The sequence below is a fragment of the Glycine soja genome, chromosome 7, assembly GCF_004193775.1.
Source record: "Glycine soja cultivar W05 chromosome 7, ASM419377v2, whole genome shotgun sequence".
Lineage (NCBI taxonomy): Eukaryota > Viridiplantae > Streptophyta > Magnoliopsida > Fabales > Fabaceae > Glycine > Glycine soja.
In genome coordinates this window covers 27,140,633-27,159,398 of record NC_041008.1, presented here as the reverse complement: position 1 = coordinate 27,159,398, position 18,766 = coordinate 27,140,633, and the positions used below count along the sequence as shown (strand labels likewise).

The 18,766-nt window shown below is 39.1% G+C and overlaps 1 pseudogene; it reads left to right on the top strand.

Moving 5' to 3' along the window:
* The window catches only part of LOC114417812, a 149,540-nt pseudogene that overhangs the window by 55,368 nt on the left and 75,406 nt on the right, over nucleotides 1–18,766 (top strand).

Here is an 18,766-nt window from a genome sequence, read left to right as displayed (position 1 = left end):
CGCATAAGCATCTCTTCATGGCATCATAATATCGTTCCTGCATTTGTCCGTTATCATATTCCAACATCACATTTTGCATGAGTCATTGCATCATCATGCGTATGTGTTCAACATACTTTTTGTTCTACAAACTGCATACCTTTTGTTTTCACGTTTGCTCATGCATGGTCCTTGCATTTTCCTCTACAAAACAAAAACAAGAAGGGAAGCATGAAAATTCATGATACATTCTTGGTTGCATATATTCGGTACCATGAGCCAACCATGCTGGGATCATAAACCCGTTTCACTTAAAAACAAAATGAGTGAACATGGTACCTAATGCGTGGTTAACTAGGAAATGATGTTTCTCTGGGCATCCCAATCTCATAATTACATTTTCCATGCATAGCTTAAAGTATGCCCGAGTCATTCATCCCTATGAAAGGTTGTTGAAGTATTGGCGATCAGAATTGCCATTCCATGGATTATAGGGTTAAACTAAGCTCATGCTTTTTCGAAAAAAGTTCATCAACTCAAGTTGAAGTATGGAAGTAACCATCTTGCAAAAATTGGGGCAAAAGATGGATCGAGTTACATCACTGCTTCATCTACTGCCAAACACATCCAGGACTGTTCATGTCCTTGTTACTTCCAGTGACAAAGATGTCATGGACCATGTTAAAAATCTAAATTGATTCAACCCCATGTCCTGCGTAAAAATTCGCAATACTTCAACTATGCATCATTCACATACATCCATCCTTTTCATTGGTTGCATTGCTCATTGCATTCTTTCCTAGAAAAAAAATGAACTTAATCATTGTTATCAAAAAGAAAAGAACACACTTTATGGTGCCCTTACCAAACTCGTGCTAGAGCTAGAGTAATGAGTGAAGTAGAGGAGGTGCAAGAGTAGAGGAAGGCCGGCATGAAGGCCATGAAAGAGCAAATGGCCACAATGATGGAGGCCATGATGAGCATGAAGAAGATAATGGAAGCCAATACGGTTGCAGTTGCCGCTACCAGCGCTGTTGCTAAGGTAAACCCGATGCCCCCATCTGATCTCAACCAAATGAATCATCCAACCTCAGATATGGTGGGCAAAGATTTGGGAAGTACGGACGGCCCTATGATGTGCAAATTCAAAACAAGCACGCCTTCCCACCATATGGCTCGCCTCCCAAGGAGGATGTCAATAACTCCGCTCCCATACTCATTGAAAGCCAACAACCTCAAGCTGATCATGCACATGTCTCTCAACCCATAGGGGAGACACATGGAATGCCCCACCACAATCTAGTCGACTTCGAGCCTTGCCTCGGATATGCCACTGAAGGGTGAGCAGTTGGTGGTATACTCCTGCAAGACACTTTGGAGGGCCCTCAGTATCACTCACAACCACACCTCTTGCATTCCACAACAAGTAAAAACCCTCATGCTATGGCAGAAATGGGAAAGTTGGATCATCTAGAGGAAAGGCTCAGGGCCATTGAAGAAGGTGAAGATTATGCCCTTGCTAACCTAGAAGAGTTGTTCCTAATACCCAAACATGGTCATTCCCAAGTTCAAGGTGCCAGACTTTGACAAGTACAAGGGGATTACTTGCCCCAAGAATCATCTAAAGATGTATTGTCGGAAGATGAGGGCATACGCAAAAGATGAGGAACTACTAATACATTTCTTCCAAGAAAGTCTTACTGGGGTAGCTGTTACCTGGTATGCTAACTTGGAACCTTCCCGAGTCCATTCTTGGAAGGACCTAATGGTTGCTTTTGTTAGGCAGTGTCAGTACAATTCTGATATGACTTTGGATAGGATGCAACTATAGAACATGTGCAAAAAGAAGCGTGAATCCTTCAAAGAATACACCCAAAGATGGAGAGACCTGGCAGCTCAAGTAGCGCCCCCAATAACAGAGAAAGAGATTATCACAGTGATAGTAGACACGTTACCGGTGTTCTACTATGAAAAATGGTGGGTTACACATCTTCAAGTTTTACAGATTTGGTTTTCGCCAGCAAAAGGATCGAAGTGGGTCTAAAAAGAGGAAAATTTAATCATCCTGCTTGGAAAAATGAGAAAACTGGGGCAAATAAAGAGGGTGAGAATGAAGAAGAAACCCATGCTGCAGTTGCCATTCCTATACGGCCAAGTTTCCTACCAACCCAACAATGTCATTACTCAGCCAATAACAACCCATCTCCTTACCCACCACCCAGTTATCCACAAAAGCCATCCCTAAATCAAACCACAAAACCCACCTACCAATGCTAAACACCGCCTTTAGCACAAACCAAAACACCAACCAAGAAATGAGTTTTGCAGTGAAAAAAAAACTGTAGAATTCACCCCAATTTTGGTGTCCTATGCTGACTTGCTCCCATATCCACTCGATAATGCAATGGTAGCCATAACCTCTGCTAGGTTTCCTTAACCTCCATTTTTCCGAGGATACGACTCGAACGCAACGTGTGCTTGTCATGGAGAAGCCCCGGGGCATTCCATTGAGCACTATATGACCTCAAAGCGTAAGGTGCAAAGGTCCAATTGATGCGGGCTGGCTGAAATTTGAGGAGAATCGCTTGTGAATCCTAACATTGACAAGCGACACCACACATGGGGCAATTTTGAAAGCTGTTGTTAGATGTCTCTAATGACTCATCAGGATTTTCAAGTTTATGCCATTATTGTAAACCACAATTACGATGCTAAATAATGGATGAATTTGACATCCTTGTCTCTCTCATCCTTTCACAAACACATCTTTGCTTATTCAACTTCCACCGGAATGTGAGTGTAAGCCATTGGTTTGTTTGCTCAAAGCGACCTGCGCTCCTGAGTGTTGACTTCCAAGACCATTCAATCAGAGATTACTCGTCCTGCATGTTGGTGGGGTGCCGTAAAACGACAAGTAAAGCAAAAAAGTTCAAAAAGAAAAAAAAGGGCATTTGATTGACTGTGTTTTCAAGTAAAAATATAAACATTCATGTGACCTCATTTTATCATTCTAGAAAGTTTGTCTTTTTTAGAGAGAAGTGAGTTATCGAGAATAGGAGTCATTTGACTTAATCCATCAACTGAAAAAAATCCTTCAATTATTTCTCGAGAATCAATCGCTTCTTTCGTTCTTCCTTGTTACAAGGTTATGAAAACAAGACAACAATTGATACCTCGAAGCCCTACCCTGGGGCAATGAGGGGCATCGTGCATGAACCTCAAGTGAACCTAAGGGCAGATTAGAAGTTCCCACCCAATAGGTTCCCAGCTACAAGGTCATGACGAAAGATAAAAATTGGTACCTCAAAACCTTACACTGGGGCAATGAGGGGCACTGTGCATGAGCCTTAAGTAAACCTAGGGGCATATTAGAAGTTCACACCCAATAGGTTCCCAACTACAAGGTCATGACGAAAGATAAAAATTGGTACCTCAAAGTCATACACTGGGGTAATGAGGGGCATCGTGCATGAGCCTCAAGTGAACATAGGGGCAGATCAAAAGTTCTTACCCGTCGATGTTTTTAAACAAAAAAAAAGGGACAAACCCTGGAATTTCAATGGATTGATTAAACGTCAAATGACTCCATTGCTGTCACTCCAAAATGGTCAAGTGACTAAATCAAACAGAACACACACTCTGAGGGAGTTCCCGGAGAGATTTGCAAAAGATAGGATAAGGTTGCATGGACTATCACCTCTTTCAAAAGGACAATCAATCTATGTTTTCCAAAAAAATCAAATCAAAATCAAAATCACAAAATAGGGAAAGAATGTCATGAACATTGTACAACTTTCCATTACATTGTATTGTTTCATATGAAGTCCTCATTTACCAAATTTCACGACAAAGGTTGCATGCATCTGCATCCCTAAAATTCATGTAAACGTCATAGATTTCCTACATCTAAATGTCCGAATCTTTTGAATTTGGGATGACCGGCTCTCTCGATGAGTTGATCTCTTGCTTTCTCATAAGGATGGACCCTTGGGTACTAGTACCCTCGTCTTCAGAGGGCTGCTCGCCCCCACCTTCCGAGGACTACATGTCCTCACCTTCAGAGGACTACACGTCCTCGCCTTCAGAGGGCTACATGCCCTCGCCTACAGAGGACTACACGTCCTCGCCTTTAGAGGGCTACACGCCCTCACCATTAGAGGGTTGCACGCCCTTGCCTTCAGAGGGTTGCATGTCCTCGCCTTCAGAGGGCTGCATGCCCTCGCCTTTAGAGGGCTGCACGCCCTTACCTCTAGAGGACTACACGTCCTCGCGTTTAGAGGACAACATGTCCTCGCCATCAGAGGATTACATGTCCTCACCATCAGAGGACTGCACGCCTTCAGAGGACTACATGTCCTCGCCTTTAGAGGACTACATGTCCTTGCCTTCAGAGGGCTACACACCCTCACCATCAGATGGCTACACGTCCTCGCCCTCGTAGGGCTACACGCCCTCACCCTTAGAGGACTACACGTCCTCACTTTTAGAGGGTGGCACGTCCTCGCCTTCGGAGGGCTGCACACTCCCTTGCCTTTAGAGGGCTACGCGTCCTCGCTTTCAGAGGGCTCCAGATCTGTACCTTAAGAGAATTTAAGGTCCTCTGCCCTTAAATGCTTGACCGAGACTTGCACTCCCGGTTAAGGGGCCAGTAGTTTCCTTTTATCAGTTCCTGGGCCACCCCCTGATCCTGGAGGAGGGCCAACTATGCAAGTACAACCAGAGGAGGAGGCTATCGTGCAGCTACTATGCATACCGGGGCAAGATTTCACCCGTGCCGCTGCAAAGAGACGAGTGTGGATCATGCGCACCAACATGACCACTATTACACAGATATGGATGACGTTGCTACTTAGCAACATTCTGCCCAGCGACCGTAATGTCGATCTCCCATTGCGGAAGTATCAGTGTGTCTGTGTCGTCCCGACATAGGTAAGTATGCATATGGTTCAACTGATTTCTAATGCCATTTACTATTTGCATGGATCGTGCCCACAAGACACCCAGTGGACCCGGAGAAATCCAACAGGGCCTTAGGGTCTCCAGCTTTGGTTACGGGCCTCTATCAGTCCTACAGGGTGCCCGTTCCCCCCAGCAAGGTCACACCATCATGACATAGGTAAGTATGCACATCGCTCAATTGATTTTTGATGTCATCTATTGTTTGCAGGGATCGCGCCCGCAGGACACCCTGTGGACCCAAAGAAGTCCAACAGGGTCCTAGGGCTTCCGACTCTGATTACGGGCCTCTGTCAGTTCTACGGAGTGTCCGTCACCCCCAGCAAAGTCATCAGGCCTCCTAATAATCGAGCTTTCATCAAGAAGTATTGTGCCCCCAGGCAGGTAGAGGGCGAAACACCACTGCAGCCTGGGGATGGCTGGCAGCGGGCAACAAACGCACCACCACCACCTCTAGAGTTCATCTCAGTTCATCCACAAAAAAGGTTAGAGCATTGCCTACGACACATGACCGACCAATAGGCAACCATAGTCCAAAGCCAAAGGTAAGCAAAGTACTAGGTCCGTGACCGACAAGTCATCATGCGTCCAGCTTAAGACGTTAAAGAAGTGCTACTAGGAGGCAACCTAGTAACTTTTAAATTTCTGCTTGTTATTTGATCACCTTTTGTTTCGCAAGTCATAGTAGGACACACCTAGTTGCTCATGATCCTAGGAATTTAAATAAAACAAGCGCAAGCAAGGAAGGTAGTCATACCTCACAAAATATATGTATGTGTGTTTAGGTAGCAAGATACCTTAGATATGCATGTATGTAGCAAAAAGATATCTCACAATATATATATATATATATATATATATATATATATATATATATATATATATATATGTATGTATGTTTAGGTAGCAAGATACCTTGGATATGCATGTATATAGCAAAAATATCTCACAAAACATATATATGTATGTTTAGGTAGCAAGATACCTTGGACACGCATGTATATAGTAAAATACCTCACAAAAATATACACATGTTTAGGTAGCAAAATACCTCATGGAAAAAGAAAAAAAGAAAAAAAAAAGAAGAAGAGAGAGGAAATGAACAAATGATAAATAACTTAAAAAAGAAAAAAAGAGAAAAAGGAAAAGAGAGCAAGTAAGGAAAGAAAAAGAAGGAAGGAAAAAGGGAAATAATAAGAATAAAGAGTTGTCTAGCTAAAAAACATGCTCGTGAAAAGAGATAATTTCCAACTTTTCTTTGAAAAATTCACTAATCATAACCAGTTTTTGAGAAAAAATGTGTGTACACATTTGAAGGGTAAATGCTGTGAAAGTTTTTCCAAACACCCAAGATAGACTCGGATGAATGCACAAATTGATAAAAGAACATATTTTGGAAACACTGGGTTGACTAAAATAGGGAAAATTAATTATGAGCCCTAGCATCACATGACCAAAAAATTTTCGACACTTGAGTGTCCACATAGGTGCATGCATGATTAGTTTTGCATAAAATTTCCAAATCATTATTATTGCATTTTTTTCATGGAAATAATGTGGGACATCCTCTTTTATCCTGGGACCAAACCAAACCCTGACATATATCAAGTTCAGCAATGCTACAAGCCTTGAGCCAAAATCCCAATTTACCATAAATCTTGACCCAGGGTGAGAATGTCAATCATTGCCCTCAAAAGAAAACAAAAAAGGGGAAGCAAAAAGAGAAAATTCCCAATCAAAGAGCGAGAGAAAGCAAAAAAAAAAAAGAAAATTCCCGATCAAGGATCGGAATAAAAACAGAAGAAATATGAAGAAAAGTCTTTGGATCAGACAATATCTGAACAATACAGAATTGTCACCAAGTAAAAGAAAGGAAACCACGACCTAAAGTGGTCCTCTCCCTTTGATTGCCAACCTAAATCATGTGCGTCGGTGACTTGTTCACCTCACACTAAACAAAAACAGAAAAGGAAAAAGTCAAAAACACTCAAAGCCAAAGTTCCCACCAAATAAACACCATTCCCAAGAAAAAGTCCTATTGATCCATGATCATGCATGTAATCTTTGATTTGATAGGAAATAATTTGCAAAATCAAGTCATGGCATATCTATGGTTCGGAATTAGAATGAAACACTTACCCGTGTGAGATAGATACACTTTGAGTGATTTTCTTCTATTTTTGTTGAACTCAGTGTTTCCTCTAAATGCTCATTTAGAAGCGAAATGCTAACATCCAAAATCTCATTTATGGTTATGAGAAGATTTCATCAGTATACTTCCCTTACCCGGTAGACACATTGTTTTTCATCTGAAAAGCATATGTTGCTCTGATTAGTTGGAAGTTTTCTCTCTTTACTAAAGCATGTTCACATTTTAGTGAAGAAAACACCGAGACTACTTTTAGTCTCACAAGTTATCCAAAACTACGTAGGTCTGAGTTCCTTATTGAGGATACGTAGGAGCAAGAGCCTCGCTTTTGTCGGCCGCCCCACAATTTCTGTCATATTGACACTGGAGTCACGTGACATGCGGAGATACCCGAGTGGTTATCAGTTTAAACTTTCTTTTTCTATCTCTAAGACTCAAAGCATGATAGCACGCAGAGACTAACGTCATCTTCTGCACCCTTTGTCATTCACGGCCAACAAGCCCATTGACACACGGAGATTTACGTCATCTTCCGCGCAGACAATTTCTGTCATACTGACACTGGAGTCACGTGGCATGCGGAGATACCCGAGTGGTTATCCGTTTAAACTTTCTTTTGTTATCTCTAAGACTCAAAGCATGATAGCACGCAGAGACTAATGTCGTCTTCTGCACCCTTTATCAATCGCGGCCAACAAGCCCGTTGACACGCAAAGATTTACGTCATCTTCCGCGCAGACAATTTCTGTCATACTGACACTGGAGTCACGTGACATGCGGAGATACCCAAGTGGTTATCCGTTTAAACTTTCTTTTTCTATCTCTAAGACTCAAAGCATGATATCACGCAGAGACTAACATCGTCTTTTGCACCCTTTGTCAATCGCGGCCAACAAGCCCGTTGACACGTGGAGATTTACTTCATCTTCCACGCAGACAATTTTTGTCATACTAACACTGGAGTCACGTGACATGCGGAGATACCCGAGTGGTTATCCGTTTAAACCTTTTTTTGCTATCTCTAAGACTCAAAGTATGATAGCACGCAGAGACTAACGTCGTCTTCTGCACCTTTTGTCATCCAGAGGCGGCGGGCCCGATGACATGCGGGAACCAGTTGGTCTCGCATTTTTACCTTTATCATCCAAGAGCAGCAAGTTGGGTGGTAAATGCGCATAGACGAATTCTGCGCCTTTGTCATCCAGGGACAGCGAGTCAGTTGCATGCGGAGATATCTTATGGTCACCCGTGACTTTCGTCAACCGAGAGGAACGAAATTAGTGTCTTATCTTTACTTCCCTTTTATCTCCAATAAAAGACAAGTAAAGAGGGGCAACTGCCATACCCTAATTTCATCCGGGGACCACTGTTTGGTGGCATGCAACTTTCGTTTGACCACTTCAAGGTACTTGGCACCCATCGTTAGGCAATTCGTGAAGTTCCGTGACATGCCAGAAATCAAAAGAAAGCATCATTGCACAATTCGTGAGGTTCCGTAACATTCCGGAAATAAAAAAAAAAGGGATGGTTGCGTAATCCGTAAAGTTTTGTGACATTACGGAAAGAAAACAAGTATCGTTACGTAATCCGTAAGGTTCCGTAACGTTACGGAAAAAGAATCAGCAAAGAAGGGGGGAACTTATCAAGATAGGGGTGTAAATAGAAATTCAAGTCTAGGCCCTTCTGGAACATTTTGGAAGTTGGGTTGCTTAAGGAGGAAGCAACTGGGCGGCAAGCTCCTCCACATTTTTGAAAAATGGTTTCCTGGGCTTCCGTGGCTTCCGTAAAATTTTCAAAAATCTTGGGTAAGCATATTCCACTTAACATTGGTGAAAGGGAAGACAAAAAAGATGAAAATCAAATCCGAAACACTTCCGTTAGGCTTCCGTAACTTTTCCGTAAAATACGAAAAGAGGGGTGAACTTAGTAATTCGGGTGCGCTTAGAAATCTTCTTCATTAAGTCTCTCGGCGGCAAGCACTTCCCTTTTTTCCTATAAATAGGGGAGGGGGAGCTGTTTCAAAATGTTCAAGACCCCTTGCCTCCGTAAGCGATTCTTTGGAAATTCTTCATCGTTCTTCGTCATTCTTCACCGTTCTTCATTCGTTCTTCATTCTTCAACGGGTAAGTTTTCGAATCCGAGACTTTCAATTCATTTCTTATTTTGTGTACTTTCACTTTAATTTCGTTTACTTTCAGTTTTCTTTTCTTCCATTTTTAACGTGCTTTAGTCATTTACTTAAGTCATTTTCTCGCCTAATCAAAAATAAAATAAATTTCCACCGATCATTTGAATTGTAACATCCGTTAATTTCTGTTAAAATGAAATCCGACCGTTCGGTCATGTCGTAACCACGTTGAAAACCAAAAAGAGGTAAAATAATAATATAATAATAAAAAATATCTTTTAGTAAAATAAATCAAAAAAATCAATCGGACATTTTTTCTTTGGGATTTCTCTTTCTTAAATCGAATCGACTAATAACCAAAGTGAAACTAAGGCTAAAATCAATTCATAAACCAAACTTTTGTCATCGCCTAAAAAAGCCATTTTCAAAGGTCCAACGCCTTGAAATGGTCTTTTCCGCTTTTATTGGTTAAGTGTAGATTTCTAAAAAGCCTAAAATCAATATGTAACTTTGTTACCTCTTTCAAAAATAAAGAAATCATTAATGGTCCAATGCCTTAATGTTTTCTCACTTTTCAAAAGAATCGAAAGATTGTCTAATGGTCCAACGCCTTAAATGACCTTTCATTCAATAAAAACTAAAAAATAACTTAACCAAAATGCTTTGTTCACAAAAGATCTATGTAGGTCTGATTTTCTCATCACAATTGAGGAATACGTAGAAGCAAAGGGAAACGCCCTTGTCGACCACAAAAAGATAAAAACATAAAAAGGCATAAAAAAGAAATAAGAACGTAAAAAGGGAAAAGAATATAAATTGAAGTCATATTTGCACATTTGATTAAAGGCCGCCGTCTCTTGTGACGGACGCGTGGGGTGCTAATACCTTCCCCGTGCGTAAATACAACTCCCGATCCTTTCACTTAAAGTTCGTAGGCTACGTCTTTTCCGGTTTTTCCGATGTTTTCCTCAAATAAACATTGGTGGCGACTCCGTGCGTATTCCTTTCTTGGAAGACGCACCCGCGAGCCCCGCGTCGCCCTCCCGCCGAAGGGTAGGTTGCGACAGTGACGTAATAGCCCTTAGAGGTAATTATCGGCTAGTAGATGATAGCCAATAGATAAAAGTAGCTTATAGATATGTTACAAATAACATGTAGCTTAGAGATAATTACTAGTATATAATTGTTACTTACAGATAATGAGTAGTCTTATAGATAATTGAATACCTGCCAAGAGATAAAGGGATGACAATACATTCAAATAATTAAGAGGTTGGAGATAATCTGTCGGTTGGTGAGTCCAGCTGTTAAGGGCTGGGTGTCCGTGCTCTTGCGCCAGGGTTGACATGGAGGGTTGACGAGTGTAACAGAGTGCCACGTAGCATGACACGTATACTTTGTGGAGCCTGGACAGTTCACAAACGAAAATCATGTTACTCAAATTAATTAATTGAATATGTTTGTTAATTATGCAAAGGTTGGATGAATTAACACACCCAATACTCATCTTTTGTTGTGATGGCTTATATATCAAGAAAATAGGATGCGCACTCATAGTATTTTTTACATTATCATCTAATAAAAAATTATTATATATATGATAAATTTGTTGATTTTGATAATAATTATATTTAAAGTTATAATAGACATGATTTTTAATTGATTGACAGTGTAAAAATTTTATATTTACACATTACAATATATGTATCCATTAAACTCTTATATATTTAACTTGATTTGCATTTTTCTAACAAAAAAATATATTGTATTTGTGAAACCGTGTAGAAGGTAGAAAAACAAGTGCTTAAGGAGAAAATTGAAGCTATAGATGGTGATAACAAGACAATATCATACAACTTGTTTGATGGGCAAATTAGTGAGGGTTACAAGAGTTTAAGGGGCGCACTAGAAGTGATTGATAAGGAAAATGAGGGTATTATGAAATGGACCTTTGAATATGACCCTACTAAAAAAGTGTTTTTTACGACGCGTATGTAAAAATGGTTGTAAAAAAACCATCATAATTTGGATAGTAGTGACATTTTTGTAAATAATTTCAACTTTTCAAAGACTGTTGTTGCAAAACTATCTTTAAAACATCTTTTCAAAGACGGTTTTTCCCAAAATCGTTGATGTGCCATCATTTTCTTCTATTTTCTAAACCCTTTTTGCACCATTTTAATTATTGATTGGTCTTAATTGTCAATTAATTAGGCAGTTTTATTATTTGGGCCCATTCAGCTAATTTGATGTTTTTAATCTAATTTCAGGAATTAATGAAGCATTGGGCTTGAATCTAGCATTGGGCTTGAATCTAGAATTGGGCTTGGACTTGAAGAGGGCAGACTAATTTATTCTATAAAATTAGATCTTATCTTATCTAGATATTATTTAGATTTGATCTCATCTAGATATTATTTCATCTAGATCTTATCTTATCTTATCTTATCTAGATTTGATTTGATTTTACTTATGGGCTTGGATTTAAAACATATTTGTAAGCTTTGGGGCTGAAAAAAACTATATAACAGCACCAAGGTTCTAGTTTAGGGGCCCCCCTCTCTCCCTCGCGGGAGACTCTCTCTCTCTCTCCTCTCTCTTTCTTCTATTTTTCGTTTTTAGTTTTAGTCTCTCTTCTCTTTCTCTTTTATTTTCGTTTTTTTTCAATTCCAGTTCAGACTTTTAGTTTTATCAATAAAATTTCATTCTCTATTTGATTAATGGAAGGCTAAGTCCGCAGCGTTGTTTTCCCTTGAGGATCAAGCACAGTTCTCTTTGAGGTTCTATTATTACTGTTAAATTCTGTTTAGTTTTTCCTCTTCACTAATTACTTTGAATTTGTTGCTTTTAATTCATGCATGCTTAGTGCTTGATTAATTGTCTCTGCGCTTAATTTACGTTCATGCTTAATGATCGTTTATGAGTAATTGGTGTATGTGATGCTTAATCACATAATGAATGCCTTATGTTGAATTTCGCTTAGTAATTTAATTTAGGGTTGGATTAAGTGGTTAAACTGATAAAGGATAAACTCTCGTAACCTAGGATAAGAGACTTGCTTGTGAATCAAGGGGAAGCAACGTGTTTTAATTCTGATATTTTCTAATTCACATATATTCGCTGTTTAATTTACAAAAGCAAACAACCCCCCCCCCCCCATCGTTACTGTTACTGTTACTGCAAGTATATTATGAACATTTGGTTTGTCACCGCTCGTTGGGAAACGACCTAGGATCACTTCCTAGTTACTGCATTTTCATGTTTATTTGATTCGGGTACGGCCTCGATCAAATTTGGCGCCGTTGCCGGGGAGCAGTGTCCAAAGGTTCATAATAGCTAGCTATTGTTGTGTGTTTAATCCTTTCGTGTTTTATGTTTAATTGTTAGTATTGTGTTAGTATGTGTGTTAGTGTTGATTAGTTCACTGGTATTGATAACAGACAAATCCAGAATCCATATATCTAGGCTAATTAGACTTGTCAGGTTTTAGCGATTTTAATATATAGATTTTAGTCCTTATTTTCATTGTCGGTCTTCCTTAGAAGTAGTTATTCCTTATTTTTTACTGTTAGGTTTTAGGAGTAAGTATTTAGATTTAGTAGATTTAGATCTTATTTATTTGAATTTCTTAGAAGTAGTTATCTTTATCGCAATTTAAATATTTTATCATATCTTATCTTTAAATTTTTTATCTTATCTTATCTATTATCTTTATCTTCTATTTTGATCTTTCAATCTTTTATCTTCGAATTTTATCTTTAAATATCTTATCTTTTCTTTTATCTTCTAATTTTATCTTTAAATATCTTATCTTTTCTTTACCTTATCTTCTATCTTCTATTTTAAATTCTTATCTCTTGCTTTTAAATTGGGTTTGCATTAATCTAAATACAAACAAAGTCCCTGTTTCAGTCTTGGGTGTTTTGCTGTGAAGATTGTGCAGCCAAGCAGGAAAGATTGGAGTACCAGGCTTGATGATGCTCTCTGGGCACATCGGACTGCCTACAAAGCACCCATAGGAATGTCTCCTTATCGGGTTGTCTTTGGAAAGGCATGTCATCTTCCAGTGGAAATTGAGCACAAAGCATACTGGGCAGTGAAGACTTGCAACTTCTCTATGGATCAAGCTGGCGAGGAAAGGAAGTTGCAACTGAGTGAGTTAGATGAAATCCGCCTAGACGCCTACGAGAATGCCAAGTTCTACAAAGAAAAGACCAAGAAGTTCCATGATAGCATGATAGTTAAAAAAGACTTTGTGGTTGGGCAAAAAGTGTTATTGTATAATTCTAGGCTTGGACTCATGAGTGGTAAGTTGAGGTCTAAGTGGATTGGTCCTTTTGTTGTTACTAATGTTTTTCCTTATGGTACAGTTGAGATCAAAAGCGACTCCACAAACAAGAGCTTCAAGGTCAACGGACATCGACTTAAGCCATTCCTCACGAACCCTTCTTTAGTGGACGTAGTGGTGGAAGAGACTTCCTTACTCCACCCTACTCTTCCTCCACCATGACTTAGGGAGTTTTTCTTTTCCTATCTCCTTCTTTGCTTTTATTACACTTGTCCGATTCTCTTTGATGATTTAATTGTTTTTAATCTTTTAATTGTGCTACATTGAGGACAATGTGTTGTTTAAGTATGGGGGGGGGGGGGGGGAGTGTTCTTTGGTTTTGCTAGTTTTGTTGGTTTTGTTAATTTGTTAGTTGTGTTAATTTGTTAATGTTGTTAGTTTCGTCGGATTTTCAGTTTAATATTTTGGGTCAATTTTGTGTGCACGTACGACTTTGCATGTTTTTCTTTGAATTATAGGATATGTTCAAGAAATGGGTAAATGTTTTGAAAATAAAAGTTCTTGACATTTTGTGACTTGAAATCCTTGATTCTTCTCTACATGTCATGATAGTTTTGAAAGCTCAATTTGAAAGTGATGATTTTACCTTTGTGAGAATTTGAGCCATCCATCATTATAATCATTTGGTGTGTTTTGCCCCATTGATTGCTTGCACAATAGCCTTGGCTTGATTCTTGTTGATGCGTCCTAATTCACATGCATATTTGGAAATGATTAAGGCAATTTTGTTCTTATAAGCTTCTAGCCAAATGGACTTACCTTGAATTAATTCCTTTGATAGCCCTTTTGAGCCTTGTTTCCCTTTCCTTGTTTTGAAGCTCACTACAAGCCTTAAGTGAAAAACCATGATATTACCATATCCTTAAGGAATTTTGGAGCTTTGGAATTGTTTTGGGAATAAGTGTGGGGGGTTTTTGTTTCATTGGACAACTTGTTTTGTTGGCTATGCTTCATGATGTATTTTGGGCCATACTTGATGTACATTGTATATTGGTTAAATGTTGGACATGCTGAATGAAATGTTGTTTCTCAAAGGCAAAAAAAAAAAAAAAAAAAAAAAAAAAATTCGAAAAAAAAAAAACAAAAAAAAAAGCAATAAAGTTGAGTGAATAAGATCTTTAATGGCACAAGAATGATGAAACTCTTGGTTCTACTCTTCATGTTTAATTTTTATCTTTACTTCTTTTTATTTTCTTATTTTTTTTTCTTAATATGCACTTATTCCCCTTTGCTCCTCTATTCCTTTGGGATTTAGCCACTTATTCCATATTTCTCCATACCTTGTCCTTGGCCCCATTACAACCTTAAAAGACCTTTTGATCCTCATGTGCTTGTGTTTATGGTTGATTGTCAATTTTAGAATCTTGCCAAGTTTATGTGGTGTTTGCTTTCATGGGTGCTTTGAGGGTAAATAGTAGCCTAGACACTTGAGAGATAGAGTGTATATCTTGTGAGGCTTTATCACTTTTCATTCTTGAGCTGATTAACTATTTTGCCATGATTGGGTTGCTTGGATGATTTTCATGAATGTCTTGACTTTTTGGATCTCCTTATGTTAGATGTTACCCATTCCTTTTATTCCTTGATGTTCATTGAGAAATATGTGAATGTTTTTGTTTGTCTCCCTCTGATATCCTTGGATTTTGTTCTTTGTTTCATTTTGCCTAGGAGTGCAAAAGGCTAAGTATGGGGGGTTTTGATGTGCCATCATTTTCTTCTATTTTCTAAACCCTTTTTGCACCATTTTAATTATTGATTGGTCTTAATTGTCAATTAATTAGGCAGTTTTATTATTTGGGCCCATTCAGCTAATTTGATGTTTTTAATCTAATTTCAGGAATTAATGAAGCATTGGGCTTGAATCTAGCATTGGGCTTGAATCTAGAATTGGGCTTGGACTTGAAGAGGGCAGACTAATTTATTCTATAAAATTAGATCTTATCTTATCAAGATATTATTTAGATTTGATCTCATCTAGATATTATTTCATCTAGATCTTATCTTATCTTATCTTATCTAGATTTGATTTGATTTTACTTATGGGCTTGGATTTAAAACATATTTGTAAGCTTTGGGGCTGAAAAAAACTATATAACAGCACCAAGGTTCTAGTTTAGGGGCCCCCCTCTCTCCCTCGCGGAAGACTCTCTCTCTCTCTCCTCTCTCTCTTCTATTTTTCGTTTTTAGTTTTAGTCTCTCTTCTCTTTCTCTTTTATTTTCGTTTTTTTTCAATTCCAGTTCAGACTTTTAGTTTTATCAATAAAATTTCATTCTCTATTTGATTAATGGAAGGCTAAGTCCGCAGCGTTGTTTTCCCTTGAGGATCAAGCACAGTTCTCTTTGAGGTTCTATTATTACTGTTAAATTCTGTTTAGTTTTTCCTCTTCACTAATTACTTTGAATTTGTTGCTTTTAATTCATGCATGCATAGTGCTTGATTAATTGTCTCTGCGCTTAATTTACGTTCATGCTTAATGATCGTTTATGAGTAATTGGTGTATGTGATGCTTAATCACATAATGAATGCCTTATGTTGAATTTCGCTTAGTAATTTAATTTAGGGTTGGATTAAGTGGTTAAACTGATAAAGGATAAACTCTCGTAACCTAGGATAAGAGACTTGCTTGTGAATCAAGGGGAAGCAACGTGTTTTAATTCTGATATTTTCTAATTCACATATATTCGCTGTTTAATTTACAAAAGCAAACAACCCCCCCCCCCCCCCCATCGTTACTGTTACTGTTGCTGCAAGTATATTATGAACATTTGGCTTGTCACTGCTCGTTGGGAAACGACCTAGGATCACTTCCTAGTTACTGCATTTTCATGTTTATTTGATTCGGGTACGGCCTCGATCAATCGTCCTTGAAATTAGATCATCAATGTCAGTTTTACAGAAAAACCATCGCGAGTGGATCTATATTTTCTCGTGGTTCCACGTTCTCTTGCGTTTGTTCCACTCCTCGCATATTTTTTGTTTTCAACTTTTTATTCTCTCGTGTTCATTCCTCTCCCTCCACATACCTCAACCCAAACACCAAACCCCTTCCCCTCCCCTCCCTCCAAATCACCCCCCCTGGCATCTGCTCCTCTCCCTCGTGTCCCCTTTTTAAATTCGGTCCACCACTCCACGGAGAAAGAGTGACACTAGATCATATGCTGCTAGCTTCGGGAGAAAGTATGGAAGAGAGGGAATTAGATGACGTGGTGTAGGGGACTCATCGTCCTTCTCAAGAAGTGGCGAGCCAGGTTCGGTCAAGTCGGAGGCGTAGCCGTTTCTAAGAGAGTGTGACGAGGCGATAGTGAGTTTTTATGACAGTGACGATGGTGAACCAAAGCGGTTGAAGGCGACGGTGTGCTTCAAAGACTGGGTTGGTCTGAATTGGTACATGGCACAGGCAATCCGATCAGTTCAGGCCACCATTGGCGTGACAAAAACATTCTTAAGCTCAAAGCCACCATCGACAATCTCTCCATCAAGAGCAACATAGGGTCAAAGCAGCACCATGAGTTGTAAACACTGCTGAGTGGAGCAATGACCGACTTGTACATGTGCCTCGATGGCTTTATGTACAACATAGGGCACGTGAGGGATAAAATCAAGAAGAAGTTGCTTCAGAGATCGCATCACATGAGCAACTCATTGGCCATGTTGAACATAGTGTCAAGAGTGCATAAATTAACAACTTCTTCGAAATCTGATGAGCTGTTTCCAGAATATGGAAAGATACAAAAGGGGTTCCCTTCGTGAGTGTCCTCCAAAGACCTATTTAGAATATTTATGATAGTAAACTATGTAGAACTACATCAAAGGAGAAAACAGAATTGGAGCGCCTGTAGAAGCCATTATATGATTCAGTTCGTCGAATGGCAGAAGTTCATCATTAGGTTGTAATTTTAGTCTTACTTTCCAGCTTTAACCCTTTATTTTAATGGCTAATTTTGGAAAAATAAAATTGGACAAGATTGCCACTATTTATTGTTTGGGTATGGAGGAGGAAATGAAGAGTTGGAAGTGGAGGTAAAATTAATATGGGTCTGACCCCTTATTTTTTATTCTCCGAGAATTTATGGAAAACATTAAAAGGAAAGCTAATTTGTAGAAAAATGTTTTCACCTATGCTCTTTCATTCCTTATACTTCCATTAGATTTTAACGCAAGGTTACTTTCCTTTTCTTTATTTCCCTTGTTTCATCTGATTTTATTTTACATTCAAGTGAAATGTTAAGAAGTATATTTATTCTTTGATAAAGCTTGGTGTTATAATAGTAGCTTAGTATATTCTTTATTTCTAAGTAGGTTCGCAAATATATTAAAGGCATTTTAAAGCCTGGAATGTTGATGACTTCGTAAGCTAATATCAAAGGATGCTATTTAAATTGGTAACACTTTATACTATGGTTTTCTACTTTTCCCTTTTGTTATCTGGTTTCTTGCTTTACAGTACTAAATATTAAGAATGAGCAATGAAAGGCCACCAAGAGAATAAACGTTGTGAGAATGTTATGATGGATGAGTGATTGTAAAAGAAAAATTAAATGGAAATGAATGTATTTGAGAAAATGTAGTAATGGCACCTATTAAGAAAAAAAGATGGGAAACTCATACCTCAAATGATTTGGAATGTGAGAAAGATCAGTGGAAGCCCCAATTAGAAAAGTTGATCAAATAAATGATAGCTCCAATTACTGGAAAATAACTGACTAAAACCATTAAAAAGGATTTAAATTTAAATGGCCTCTATGAAGTGTTGGTTTTTTATTTAATCATTGTAATGTAGTGGTTTTGCCTGATGTTGTAATTGACCTCCGTCGCAACTTACCCTTCGACGGGAGGGCGACACAGGGCTCACAGGTTCGTCTTCCAAGGGAGGAAGGCGCGCAAAGTCGCCACCAACATTTATTCGAGGAAAACGTTGGAAAAACCAGAATGTGTGGTCTACGAACTTTAATCGTGAAAGGTTTGGGAGTTATTTTTACGCACGGGGAAGGTATTAGCACCCTACGCGTCCGACACAAGGGACGGCAGCTGTCGCAACCTACCCTTTTGCGGGCGAGCGAGGCGAGGTTCGCGGGTGCATTTTCCAAAGGAGGAAAATGCGCGGAGTCGCCACTGTCGCAACCTACCCTTCGGCGGGAGGGCGACGCACGACTCACGGGATGCGTGTTCCACGAAAGGAATACGCGCGGAGTCGCCACCAACGTT